Consider the following 11112-nt stretch of genomic DNA (forward strand, 5'->3'; position numbering starts at 1 on the left):
GATCAGTCCAGAGCTGTTCCTTGGTTCCTCATCCCCATCCACAAATAGACTCTAATTAGCATCAGATTTTTCACAGCATTACAGTTAGGTGGAATATAAGAAATTATTTAGTTTAAGTCAAGTCTTAACAACATGTAAAGGGAACCCCTTCCTCCCAGGGTCCTGAACTTTCTTCTCATCCAACCCATCTCATTAGTGAGGCTAGGAACATGACCTGGAACTAAGGGTTATGAGTCTGGGTCAGAAACACTTTGATTGGTTCCTGAGATGAGATAGAATTCAGAAAGACAGGAAGGGATGTGGAGAAAAGGGCTATAAAAGATGAGAGCATAGAGGAGATGGAGGTCTTGGGCATGAGTTTTCTAGGATTGATTCTTCTACTCCATTCGGCATTGGTGGCTCAGGCAGAAGACACCCTCATGGGCTGGTAGGACTCTTGCTCTGAAGAGACTTCTAAGTGGAGATCAGAACCTTGTCAGGGAGCGAGCTGGAATTCTATGAATCAGACATTGGAGTGGTAGGCTAGGAAATAATTTTCTACTTCCTTATTTCTTTCTTATACTATATTAATATTAAATTGTTAAAATCTACTATCATCCTCATGACTTAAGAGTTAATTTTGCAAATGGCGACCACAACAATTTATTTTATTACCATTATTTAACAAAACCAATTTCTAAATATTACATGTAGCATTTTAATTATTACATATTACATTTATTTTTATTATTACAATAAAGAAAATCCTCTCTATATCCTGTCCAGAAAATAGTTATCCAGGGACTTCCAGTGAAGGAAAATCTACCACCCCTTAAAGGAACCTTATTTCACTTTTGGATAATTCTAATTATTATAGAATATTTCCTTATATCAAACCAAAATTATCTTTTCTGCAATTTTGATTTGCTTGAAGTTCTGCTCTCTGGGACCAAACAAAACAAATCGAATCATTTTCCCATGAGACAGCTCTTCAGTACTTAAAGACAACTACCATTTCCTGCTATCCTTTCCCCAAGCTGATATACTAAATATTTTCAGTTACTTCAGCTAATGTAGATGTGGCAACTAGGCAGAAAGGTGGAGTAAAAAAAACTGGCCTCAAATCTGGCTTCAGATATTCTTTGACCTTGAGCAAATCACTTAATTTGTTTGCCTCAGCTGTAAAATGGGGGTAATAATAACACCTACATTAAAGGGTAGTTGTTATGATCAAATAAGAAAATATTTGTATAGTATCTGGCACATAGTTGGTGCTTTGCTTGAAGACCTCTCCTGAGGAGGATTCCCCTGTCTACTAAGGCAGCTCATTCTTCCTTCTGGTAACAGTCTAATTGTTAGGAAGTTTTTTGCTGACATTAACCCCAGATCTGCCTTTCTATAACTTCTCCATTACTTTTCTATTCTCCCCTCTAGCATCAGGGGAAGCAAATCTAATATATCTGCCCCATGATCATCAGCTTTCACGTATTTGAACCCATCTATCATGTCTTCCCTTTATCTTCTCTTTTCCAAGTCAAATATTCCCAGTTGCTTCAGCCAACCTTAGTGTAGCAAGAACTCAAGACCTTTCACTTTTGGGGGTCTCTCTTCTTAAAATGTCATGTTCAGAACCAGACCCAATATTCCAGATGCTATCTGACTAGGGAAGAGTACAAAGACACCAATTACTTTTTCATTCTTTGACCAAGCCAGTCCCAGTGTGAATGCACCCCATTTCCCATCCAGGCCATTCCTTATGTGTTTGCATTTAAATTAAATATTTTATTTTCCCCAATTACATGTAAAAACAATATTTAAAATTCTTTTTTCAAATTTTGAGTTTTAATTATCCCCCTCATTCTCTCTCCTCCCAACCTCATTGAGAAGGCAAGCAATTTATCCTTGTTTTAGATAACTACAAAACAAATGCCTTGTCCAATGTAGTCCTTATTTGAGATGATAGTAATAATAATAGTAGCAATAATAATATCATCTATATAGCACATTACGAGTTCCAAAGCACTTTACAAATATTAGCTCATTTTATCCTCATAACAACTCTCCAAAGTAGTGCTATTATTATCCTCATTTTACAAATGAGGAAACTAAGGCAATAAGAGATTAAGTGACTCATCTAGGATTGCACAACTAATAAGTTTCTAAGACTATATATTAACCTAGGACCTTCTGACTCTAAGTTCAATACTTTATTGTATCTCTAAGGATCTTTCTAGTTCTAAGAGTCTGTGGAATAGGGACTAGCCCTTTGATTTCATTGATACAGGGAACTCTGGGTAAGAAATATCTACCAAGGAAATCCCTATGCTTCTCCCATAGACTTAAAAATACATGTTCTACTCTTAGTTTCCAAAGGCACTGAGAGTTTAAATGACTTGCCCAGGATGTTAGGGACTTCCTGGCTTCCAAACCAATCCTCTCTCCACTATGGCAAGACTATGAGTCAGTGATTCTAAGACTCTGATTCTGAGAAAAACCAGGCTTTGTGAATAATAAATTAATTGAAGACAAAATGGAAGAAAAGAAAAGAAGAGAGTCTGATGCTAAGATAAATATGAATCCTACTGAGAAACTATTCTGATAACTTTGGTATATTCCAATGTGATTTTCCATATGCAGGTCCTTCCAATGGACAGATAAAGAATTGAGTATTCTCTATGATCATGAAAATTGGTGTAATGATATTACCACTACAAGTAGGTGCAGCCAAGCACCTCAGTTTCCAGTAATCATAATCACCACTTAATTTTTTTAAAAACCCTTACCTTCCACCTTAGAATCAATACTATATATTGGTTCCAAGGCAGAAGAGTTGTAAAGGCTAGGCAATGGGGATTAAGTAACTTGTCCAGGGTCACACAGCTAGGAAGTATCTGAGGCCAGATTTGATCCCAGGACCTCCCCTCTGGGCCAGGGCCTGGCTCTCAATCCACTGAGCCACCCAGTTGCCCCTCCCCACTTAAATTTTAAAAATTAAATTTTCTTTTTCAACATCATTGTCACTTCCCAATAAATAACCCTTCCTCTAAAAAAATAAAATTATAGATATAATCATAAAGATATATAAAGATCTAATTATAGTGTTTGTTTTGCTTATTCTACATAATAATTAGGCAGGAGTGACACAAAAATTTCTATAATGACTAACCCTCCACCACCCACTCCCCAAACTGACTTTTAAGAAAGATCAGGGGAAAAGATTAGAACTCCTTTATAAAAAGGAAGGGTTAGAAGGGGCTGGCCAGAATCCACCTTCCCCCTTCCTCATTGGCTTCCAAGATCTCATAGGTGGGAGAGACTTGGGGCTTAATGATCATCTAGTCTGATGCCTTCATCTTCTACATAAGGAAACAAAAGCTCCAGTCACTGGCTCAAGGACATAGCCAGTAAGTAGCCTGGAAAAACCAGGACAATAACCTACTAAGTGCTGTGTTTTCCACCGTAGCACATCTGCTGATACTTCATTCATTTCATTTCAGTTGTGTCTGACTCTTTGTGAGAAAACTATTTTCTCAGCAAGGATAATGGAGTGGTTTACTATGTTCTTCTCCAGGTCATTTTACAGATGGGGAAACTGACTCCAGACTTGGCATTCTATCTACTGTGCCACTTAGCTGCCTACTTGAGGACTAGGATACTGTTATTAGGAGAGGCAGTGAAGGTGATAGTATGGATAGAACTCTGGGTCTGGAGTCAGAAAGATCTGATTTCAAATCTGGTCTCAGACACTTACTAATTGGGTAACCCCAGAAAAGTCACTTAACTTTTATTTGCTTCAATTTCCTCAGTTGTAAAATGAGAATAATAATGGCACCTCCTTCTCAGGCTATTATGGTGATCAAATGAGATAATATTTGTAAAGCATTTGGCCATTCCTGGCACATAGAAGGTACTTGATAAGTGCTTGTTTCATTTCTTTAGTCCATTAAAGAGGTTTTTGACAAAATCTTTTTTTATAAACCCTAACTTCTGTCTTGGAATCTATAAAAAGTATCAGTTCCAAGGCAGAAGAAGAGTAAGGGCAAGACAATTGGGGTTAAATTACTTTCAATGAAGGGTCTGAGGCTAGATTTGAACCCAGGATTTTCCATCTCCAGGCCTGGCTCTCTATGCACTGAGCTACCAAGCTGCCCCTTGACCAACTTTTAAACCAACACATCTACAGGATGCAGTGACCATTGCCATATCTCCCATTTTTTTAAGTCAAGTGAGCATATCTGTTAGAGTGCCAGAATTCCCAGGTTATGCAAGTTTCCTTTTTTTTCTTAAACCTTTACTTTCTGTCTTAAAATTTACACTAAGTATTGACTCCAAGGCAGGAGAGCAGTAAGGAGGAGGCCATTGTCCTAGGTCCAGGGTCACACAGCTATTCTGAAGCTAGATCGAAAGTTTCCTTTAAAAGACTTGGAAATCTCAATCAACAGATATTTATTAAACACCTATCATATGTCAATCACTGCACTAGATACAGGAGATAAGAGAAAGATAGACAGACAGATAGATAGATAGATAGATAGATAGATAGATAGATAGATAGATAGATAGATAGATAGATAGATAGATGGATGGATGGATAGACAGACAGACAGACAGAGACAGACAGACAGACAGACAGACAGATAGATAGATAAATAGATAGATAGATAGATAGATGGATGGATGGATGGATAGATGGATGGATGGATGGATGGATGATGGATGGATAGATAGATAGATAGAGAGAGAGAGAGAGAGAGAGAGATAGATAGATAGATAGATAGATAGATAGATAGATAGATCTCTTTCTATATAAATATAGATATCTATGTATATAAAGATAGAGATATCTATATAAAGATATAGAGATAAAGATTTTGAGATAAATTGATAGCCATAGAGATAGAGAGATAGATATAGAGGCAAAGATAAATACAGATATATAAAGAGATATCTCCCATCCAACTACATGATATAGACTCAGCCAATATGCATTCTTCATCCATCTGTTTTTTTTTAAGAGCAGTGTTAGGTGAGAATGATCTTTCTTGAGCAGTCCAGGATATTATTGAGTTGTCCTGTATGATTCATAGACTCAATGCAATCAGCACTATTTATCTGAAACCAGGAAAATATAATTGACCTTACAATCAACAGGAAATTCTTATCCTCTTTGGATTCTTTTTTTTTCACTTTAAACATTATTTTATTTGGTCATTTCCAAACATTATTCATTGGAAACAAAGATCATTTTCTTTTCCTCCCCTCCCCTTCCCACCACCTCTCCCATAGCCCACACACAATTCCACTGGTTATCACATGTGTTCTTGGTTCGAACCCATTTCCATGTTGTTGGTATTTGCATTAGAGTGTTCATTTAGAGTCTCTCCTCAGTCGTATCCCCTCCCCCCATTAGTCAAGCAGTTGCTTTTCCTCGGTGTTTTTACTCCCATAGTTTGTCCTCTACTTGTGGATAGTGTTTTTTAGATCCCTGCAGATTGTTCAGGGACATTGCATTGCCACTAATGGAGAAGTCCATCACCTTCGATTGTACCACAGTGTATCAGTCTCTGTGTACAATGTTCTCCTGGTTCTGCTCCTCTCGCTCTGCATCACTTCCTGGAGGTTGTTCCAGTCTCCATGGAATTCCTCCACTTTATTATTCCTTTTAGCACAATAGTATTCCATCACCAACATATACCACAATTTGTTCAGCCATTCCCCAATTGGAGGGCATCCCCTCATTTTCCAATTTTTGGCCACCACAAAGAGTGCAGCTATGAATATTCTAGTATATGTCTTTTTCCTTATTATCTCTTTGGGATACAGACCCAGCAGTGCTATGGCTAGATCAAAGGGCAGACAGTCTTTTATCACCCTTTGGGCATAGTTCCAAATTGCCCTCCAGAATGGCTGGATCAATTCACAACTCCACCAGCAATGAATTAGTGTCCCCACTTTGCCACATCCCCTCCAGCATTCATTACTTTCCATAGCTGTCATGTTAGCCAATCTGCTAGGTGTGAGGTGATACCTCAGAGTTGTTTTGATTTGCATCTCTCTGATTATAAGAGATGTAGAGCACTTTTTCATGTGCTTATTAATAGTTTTGATTTCTTTGGCTGAGAACTGCCTGTTCGTGTCCCTTGCCCATTTATCATTTGGAGAATGGCTTGATTTTTTGTACAATTGATTTAGTTCTTTGTATATTTGAGTAATTAAACCTTTGTCAGAAGTTTTTATGAAGATTGTTTCCCAATTTGTTGCTTCCCTTCTGATTTTAGTTACATTGGTTTGGTTTGTACAAAACCTTTTTAATTTGATGTATTCCAGATTATTTATTTTGCATTTTGTGACTCTTTCTAAGTCCTCTTTGGATTCTTTATAACACATAGGACTTAGAGATAGAAGGAATTGTAGAAGCCAACAATATCATCAGTAAGTGGTCATCCAAGACTCTAGTGCTGCGGAATCCATTACCTCTTAAGGCAGCCATTTCAAAATTCAAAAATTTAATAGCTCTCATTGTTAGAACATCTTCCCCTTATATAAAACCTAAATCTGTCTCTCTATAATTTCCATCCATCATTCCTACAGCATCTCCACAAGTGAGCAACCTTAGTTGCTTAGTCCAACCCTTTCATTTTGCAAATAGAGAGGTTAAGTGACTTGCTGAAGTTCTCACAGCAATTAATAAAGGATTTCAGCCTAGATGCCCAGATTCTTTCTGGGGAAGAAATCTTCAGTTTTTTCAGTTATGAAGTGAAAATAATAATACCTGAAGTATCACTGCATCACTTGGAAGCAGTGACAGTAAAATGAGTTAATATATGTAAAACATTTTGAGAAATGTTTAAAGGATACAGGAAAAGGAGTTGGAAGTATAGAGAAAGAAAACCTGAGTGCAAATAGGTAACTCGGTGCAGTGAGTAGAAGGTAGGATCAGGCATCAGGAGGACCAAATTTCATATCCCACCTTGGACTCTTCTTAGCTGTGTGGTCCTGAATAAGACACTTAACTGCTGCCTACCTTAGTTTCCTCACTTGTAAAGTGATCATAATATTATTACCTTCCTCTTAGGGTCATTATGAGTGTAAAATGTAATATTTGCAAAGTGCTTTGCAAATCTTAAAGCCCCAAATAAATACTAGTTATTATTATTATTATATCCTATCTCTGATGCTTACTGCTTGAATAACATCAGACAAATTATTTAAACTTCCTGGGCCTCAGTTTCCTCATTTGCAAAATGAAAAAAAAATATATTAGATAGCCTCTAATGTCCCTTATAACTTGATGAATTTATGTGAATAAAAAGAGGAAGAGGAAGAAAGAGAGGAGGGATGATAGATGGAGAGTGGAGGACAATAGGAGAAAGAGGATAGATGAATGCATAGATGATGGGAGAATGGGAGACAATGGGTAGAAGAGGATGAATGAATGGATGGATGGATTGATAGATGGAAGAATGGAAGATGATAAAAGGAAGAAGAGGATGGATGGACAGATGGAAGAGAGGAAAGCAATAGGAAGAGAAAGAAAATGGGAACTGGCTGAATCTGTGGCAGAAGTGCCCTCATTGAAAATCACAGATCCTACAGAAAAGCCTTCCTCACAATACAATCCCATTCCTATTTTAAAAATGTTAGAGGGGGCAGCTGAGTGGCTCAGTGGATTGAGAGTCAGGCCTAGAGATGTCCTAGGTTCAAATCTCACCTCAGACACTTCCCAGCTGTGTGACCCTGGGCAAGTCACTTGACCCCCATTGCCTAGCCCTTACCATTCTTCTGCCTTGGAACCAATACACAGTATTGACTCCAAGACAGAAGGTAAGGGGTTTTATAAAAAACAAACAACCAAACAAAAAACACATTAGAAAGCAGGCCTAGAGATGAGAGATCCTGGGTTCAAATCTGCCCTCAGACACTTCCTAGCTTTGTGATCCTGGGCCAGTCATTTAACTCCCATTGCCTAGCCTTTACCACTATTCTGCCTTAGAACCAATATATAGTATTGATTCTAAGGTGGAAGGTAAGGGTTTTAACAAAACATATTAGAAAGCATAGGAACAAATGGGCCATTCCTTAAAATGATAAGTAATATCTACCTAAAACTATCAGCAAGAATCATCTTTAAAGTTAGAAGCCTTCCCAATAAAATCAAGAGTGAAACAAGGATGCCCATTATCATCACTATTATTTCATATTGTACTAGAAATGCTAGCTTTAGCAATTAGAGAAGAAAAAGAAATTGAAGGGAATTAAAGTAGGCAATGAGGAGACTAAACTATTACTCTTTGCAGTTGATATGATAGTAGACTTAGAGAATCCTAGAAAATCAACCAAAAAACTAATTGAAATAATGAAATATTTAATAAATATTTTAATTACTAAATTTAATAAGTGAAATAATAGTTTAGCAAAGTTGCAGTATACAAAATAAACCCACACAAAACATCAGCTTAAAACAACCTTTAAAATATGGTACAGGAAACAGAGTTGGAAATACAGAGAAAGAAAACCTGAGTGCAAAAAGGAATATTACTAACAAAGTTCAACAGCAAAAATACAAGGAGATTCCTTCTATAGGAGATAGAAGGAGAAATTTCACTTAAAATTATTGTAGACACTCCCCCTTCTGCAGTCCTTGCATTATCTGTCAATGCTCCCAACATGGCCAGGGAAATGGTAACTGCAGAAGTACCACAGATTGATAAGAAACTCTATGAGAGTACAACAAAAGAAGTCTGGAATGTTGGATAGTCCTGTAAAAGTTCTCTTGCAGTCTAAAGACCAGATTACTGTAAGCAAACAGCACAGGTAGAAAAAGAAGGAAAATCTGCAATCTCAAGCAGAATTTCCATTGTTACAGGAAGCAGGTATCAAAACTGCTTTCACCAAAAAATGTGGTGAGGCAACTTCATTGCACCTCAGTGCAAAATGATGCCAATTGAATGGATATGTAGAAAATTTATGACTGGTTCTTTTCTCAAAAGACATCCTGGTCTCAAAGAAGGATATAAGTTCTATCTACCTAAAGAGAACCTTTTATTTCAAGGATGATGCTGACAATGGTGCACAGTGGTCTGAAGAACAGCTCATTGCTGCAAAACGGTGCTTGATTGGACTTAGCAGAGGTCAGACTGAAATGGACATCAGCAGAGGTCAGACTGAAATGGACATCATGAACCATTCTACACACGCTATTTTTGAAATGCTGGAAAAGTCCTGGTTACCTCAGAACTGTACACTGGTTGACATGAAGATGGAATTTAGAATTGATGTAACTACAAAAGAAATTGTATTTGCTAATGTTATTGATAGTGATTCCTGGAGGCTCTGGCCATCCATCTGGTGACTGAGTCCAACAGGAAGACAACAATCAGTTTGGAACCTTAAGGCAGTGAATCCTTCTGAAGGTCTCCAGATGATGAGGAAAACCTTTGAATGGGTTACAGAAAGAGTGGAGTTACTTTAGAAAATAGAAAGAACATGCAGTGTTGTGGTATTGATGGGCTCTACTTCTGACCTTGGTCATTAGGAAAAAATTAAGAAGGTTTGTGGAAGTGATGGAATTTCCTGTGAACTTCAAGTAGCATCTGCACATTAGATGAAACCCAAAAGATTAAAGAGGGAGTGAAGAAGATGGTGTTCCTACTGTGTTTGTGGCAGTAGCTGGCACAAGCCATAGTTTGGGATCAGTGATGACTGGTAATGTTGCATGTCCAGTAGTCAGTTGATTGGAGAGCTCAAGATGTATGGTCCTCACTTCAATACCTCCGGGGTCTTGGCTATTCAACTCTACTTTCACCTAAGGGAGCAGCTCAATTTGCAGTCCAGATATTTGTATTAAATATCCATTAGTATGGGCCAAACTTCAAGGAAGCATATTATACACATGGGTTTCCTTGAAGCAAATAGATAAGAAAATCAGACAATGCATTTTATAAGAAAAATATAATGCCATTTAAAAGGTGGAAAGTATTCTAATTTAGCTACAAAGGACATTATAGATCAGGCAAGAGAAAAGATGATTCTAAGCTAATAATAAGAAAATACTAATAAAATTTCTTACTTGGTTTTATAAAAATAAAATAAAATAACTCTAGACAACATAAAATACTTGGGAATCTACTTGCCAAGACAAATATTGGAATTTTATGAACAAAATTATAAAACACTTTTTCATGCACAAAAAAGGCAGATCTAAAAAACTGGGAAAATATTAATTACTTACGGGAAGGCTATAGGATCTGCCAGCCATTCCTATATAATTTATCTGTGGGGGTGACCTGAGAAGGAAATTGGAAGCTAGAGGAATATGGATGTAAGATAGATAAGGCAGTCAGAGGAAGAGACGCAGGAATAAAGACTCAGAGACCACAAGTTAAAACACCTGGGGAGTTGCGAGCTCCTCCGTTGATACCTCTCTAGTGGAAGATAATGAGTGGCAAAATTATAAGAATGAGAAACAAGAGCACATGCATTGAGTTGAGAACTCCGGGACATCCCTTGGACCAGGTGGTCAAGAGATTAATGGGAGATGTGCAGGGCAGCTGTGCTGCATAAGTCAGTCAGACATGAAGAGGCCATTATAGGCCACAGCAAGATTAAGAGGTGCAAGGAGCAAGAGCAAGAGCAAGGGCTGTGAGAGCAAGAGGTGTAAGAGGAGAGAAGGCTCGCATATGTTCCCCAGTCTTTATTGGGGACCATAGGAATGTCAAGTTGGGAGGTGATTAATGAATATGTGACATGATATAGGTTTTTACATTGGTAGAATTGACAATGATTGATTCAAAGAGGAAGAGATTAATACAACTCGAGCTTTGTAAGGGAATGTAGTCCGAGCCAGGACACTGTGGGCTGTCAACGCCCAGCCCGGGAATTTGCTAGTCCTTTGCGCTAGTCCTTTGGACTGTCCTTTCCAACAATGAACATTAAGTGATCTGACCATGTGTCTGGTAAATGAATATACAGGAGACAATATCAATACATCAACCATACTTCCAAGATGCTAATATGCCTTGTATGCTACAAAGGCTGAGCTAATACAATAAAAAATGACTATTCTACCCTAAATTAATTTACTTATTCAGCACCATATCAATCAAAACTACTAAATGTTTAGAAAGAACTAGA

At 37.6% G+C, this 11112-nt stretch overlaps 1 pseudogene; it reads left to right on the forward strand.

The window, feature by feature from the left end:
- Window positions 1-8658: 8658 nt before the first annotated feature.
- On the forward strand, window positions 8659-9923 carry LOC100033111 (bifunctional phosphoribosylaminoimidazole carboxylase/phosphoribosylaminoimidazole succinocarboxamide synthetase-like; annotated as a pseudogene).
- The last annotated feature ends 1189 nt before the right edge of the window (window positions 9924-11112 follow it).

The sequence above is a fragment of the Monodelphis domestica genome, chromosome 2 (assembly GCF_027887165.1).
Source record: "Monodelphis domestica isolate mMonDom1 chromosome 2, mMonDom1.pri, whole genome shotgun sequence".
Taxonomy (NCBI): domain Eukaryota; kingdom Metazoa; phylum Chordata; class Mammalia; order Didelphimorphia; family Didelphidae; genus Monodelphis; species Monodelphis domestica.